The sequence below is a fragment of the Gopherus flavomarginatus genome, chromosome 10 (genome assembly GCF_025201925.1).
Source record: "Gopherus flavomarginatus isolate rGopFla2 chromosome 10, rGopFla2.mat.asm, whole genome shotgun sequence".
Classification (NCBI taxonomy): domain Eukaryota; kingdom Metazoa; phylum Chordata; order Testudines; family Testudinidae; genus Gopherus; species Gopherus flavomarginatus.
The window spans coordinates 5,960,654-5,964,690 of NC_066626.1; positions in this window are offsets into that span (position 1 = coordinate 5,960,654).

A 4,037-nucleotide genomic window follows, 5' to 3' on the forward strand; every position below is an offset into this window, starting at 1 on the left:
GATTTCTCTTCTGGAAAACCTACCTTTCCACTTCAGCTTTCCAGCACATATTTCTCTGCCTTTATATAATGCAACCTTAATACTCCGTCTGACCTTCCGGTGTCAGAGCTTAGCTACAAACATTGCACTTTAAACAGAAAGGATTGATCTAATGGCAAATATTTGTTAGGCTTTCTACTGCTTGTGGGATTTCATCATCAAAGGGGTACTGCAATACTTCTCCACAAGTCTACGACCAAATCAGAGACATCAGGGAGCATGAGAAATACAGCTCCTAACAAGCTCCACGTCCAGTTGTATCGGTTTGCTTCTAGCCTTTGCTCTTCAGTTTAAAGCCACTGGATCAGACCTAATCCAGCCCCTTTGCACTACTCCAGAGACAAAGGGTCCACATTCTGGTCCCATTTGGCAGAAGAGAATTCCCCTGGAATGAGAAGTTTTTTGTCCAGGTAAAGCTGGTCTGGCCAATTCTTAAGCCACTCCTGAGCCTAGCCCAGATGTAAGGGATGTGCTGCTGGTGGCAGGGGCATGGCCAGGGCACTGATGCACTCTGGCTATTGTCAGCTGGCGGACAGTCCTGCCAAGAACCACTGCCAGCTGGTGCAGACTAAAGAAGCCCCTAGGCTGCTCTAACTTTTATCAAGTTTAGAACCAAGCTAAGCAAAGAAATTATAGCCAGAACCATCTCCCTGATACCCCTCTGATGCTGCAGGAAGCAGATCTGAGTTGCAGCAGAGTAATTATGGACATTTAGTCAACTTTTAAAGTTAGTGATCTTTCCTCAAGTTCTAAGAGTTTATAGGGTGAAATCAGACACAACAGGAGTTGGACACATGACAGGTCAGCTCACAGACGATTTAAAGCCTTCGCGCTTCTGTTTTGCCAGAAGACAGCTAATCAAGAGGTTCATAGGATGTGATTTCAAACATGCCAAAAGCGAAGAGATTAAGTCAATCCTTCAGTTCAGATTTTCAGATGTCTGGGGCAGCTCTGGTGCCTGTACCACAGGAAGCCACCCAGCAAGTCTGGGTAACGTTTTCTGAAGCACCTAAGTAATGTAGGTGCCTAAGTCTCACCAACTCTCAGTGAGAGCTAGAAGGTAAAAAGTTTCAAGGGCACTCAAGTGATTTACGAGCCTATCTGGAGTAACGGGACTGTCATGAATGTTATCCTGTGCATTAAGCTAGTGCCCGATACACAATACGTTTGCAGATCTGATGGCTAAGATTTCTGACATAGCCTTGAAAACAGCAGGATTACCATATAGGTGGCTGAGTTCTCGTTTGACCTTCCTGAACATAGAGGACACAAGGGAACTTGCTAGACAGCTGCATGTCAAGTACCAGAATGATCAGAAGCCCAGATTTAATAAGTACTGCAGAAACAAGGGGGAGAAACTTTACATTACATTGCTGGGGCCTGGGACAAACAAGGCTTGGTGGATTCTAACAGCCTTCAGGACCACTGATCTTGTGTTTCCTAGATAATCCCTCTAGCTGCCTCACACACACACTATGAGCAGGTGAGGTGATGAGACAGAACCTTACGTAACAGAGCTGTCGGAAGTAGCCTCTGGGAACTTGCAAAGAAAGGGCCAGAAACACTCTAGGGGGACTCCATCTGCCACCACCACCACCACAACACCTCACGGTCAGCATGATCAAAGGCAGTTAACCGATCAGCAATGACTTCCTTAACTGCATTGCTCAGAGTACCTTCCCAGCTGAGCAAATGCTCACGACAATTGTCAGAACCCGCAAAATGGGTAGCAGGAATGACAAATATGGACAAGAGGCCACAACATCATTAAATATGGTCTCAGAACTAGGTGGGGATAAAAGGGAATCAACCTTCACGCTTAATCTCACTTTAAAGGGAACCCACAGCCCCCCAGATTCGTGAGTATAAGGGATACTGTCTCTGCTGTTATTCTTATATTGTTTTTCTAGTTCTGTAATTTTGCTTGTACTGATGGTGATATTAATAAAACTCAGTCTCTGCGTGTCTTCATTAATCTCTATGCAGCCACCAAAGAACAAACTTGTTATTAGCAACAAGTGCATTTTGCAACCCCAATTAATAATGAAGCTACACTTGGGAGATCTGGGTATGAGGCCCTGCTCAACTGCAGACGGGGGGACCTCGGGTGAGTCACTTTGCATCTCCATGCTTCAGTTCCCCATCTGTACAATGGGGATAATAGAGCTGCCCAGCCTCACAGTGGGGCTGTGAAGATTCACAATCCCTAGCTTGGGTAGCACTTTGAAATCTACTGATGAAAAGTGCTATGGAAGAGCTAGGTATTATTGTTACAGTATGCCACACAGAAGCGGCATACAGCAATGCTGTTTGAACTCCCCCAGCTCTTGCTACCCGGTGTGGCTCAGGGGTATAAAAAGGTTAGTACTCCCCTCATGTAACAGAAGTCACTATCCACTAGCTGCAGTACCCGTGACACTGCAGGCAGGCTGTTGCAAGATTCCTCCTCCCAAGTGGACGTCACACTGTAATCCAGTCTTTTTACCCTCAACTACAGCAAACCTGGGCATGTCTAGAACAAGGCCATGCTGCACTCTGTCCAACTGGAGACTGGCTGTGCTGTGACACAGAGATACAGTACATTGCCTAGGCTCTAGAGGGAACTCTTCAGACGCTTGCTTTGGAGACTGGCTCTTTAATTTTCTCCAAAGTCAGTTAATGCACCATCTACAGGGTAGCCCCCAAAGGCCATCAGAGAACCAGCAAAATGCAACACACAGGAAAATTAGAGTTCAGACCATGCGCTCTGGAGTACCAAGCTCAGGTAGGAGTTAGCATGCCCTTGGGATCATTTAACAATGACTCACTGCGAGACCATGGCAAGTTACATCCCCCATCTCAGAGTCACATCATCTCAGTTTCTCCAGGTGAGAAATAGCAACATTTACCCACCTACCTCAGACAGGTTGAGCACATACTGTTCATCCAAGGGGCTGAATGCATAGAATGCCATAGAAATGCCAAGCACCATCATAAAATAAATAGTCATTTCAACAGAGGAATTGATTGAGTGTTTTGAAGATTCCAGTCTTATCACAGCTACAGCGAGACATTCCCCACGTGGAGATAGGAGAGGTGCCGATTAGTGCTCAGAAATAATTACTTACTGAAATAAAAGCTTCCTCTGCCTGGTTCTGGGTTGCCTAGTAAACTTGGACATTGTGCATTTCATCTACCTGAAGTTCGGCTCATTAAGTCTGTAATGAGCTCGGTAAATATTTCCTGGGTCTCAGTCGATACATTATACACTTCAGTAGTTCTTAAAGTTTAGCAAAACTGGTTTTGCTCAAGGTATTAGTAGCAGGCAAGTTTAAGGAGAGGCAAGTTTGGGTTCAGTTTAGATATTCAACGACAGATTGGCTCTTTGGGTCCAGAGGTATTACCGTAAGCAGGGGGGATGGGTGAAATTACCCCTCTCCCCACCCTAATATTTTCCCAGCTTTTGGCTTGCTTTAGAAGGGCGGGATGGGGAGTGCAGTTGAGGTGGCTACTTTGAGCCTTAGGCTCTCCTCCTTCTGGTTAGCTGACTAACAGCAGTTCACTTCATGGCCTCAGCAGGAATCTCACTGTAGCATCCTGCTAGCAAGGGCCATTCCACCCCACTCCTGATTAGGCAGGAGGTCACCAGAGGGCTTCTCTGCAGCTAGCCCAGCTCTTTCCCTGCCCTTCCAGAGGAGCCAAGAGCTAGTGAGGCTGAGGTAGCCTGGTGTCTGGCCCCACAGGAGGGAGTTGAGCCAGTTAAGAAGTCAGCCACCACCAGCAGCTTCTCCACCCTTTAGGAGACAGGTAGCTGCAGAGTGGGTGGGAAGAAAGGACTCCTAGAAGGAAAGGAACTTTTCGGGGGTACCAGTAGAACTTGGGGGGTGTTGATCTTTGGTGGGGATGGGATGAACGAGGATTACAAGACAGAAGGGACCTATGGTGGGGAAGGGAGATGGGGGCCAGTACAAGAGAACTGGGAGAGGATACAGGAGATAGCTTGTGGAGAAAGAACCCTT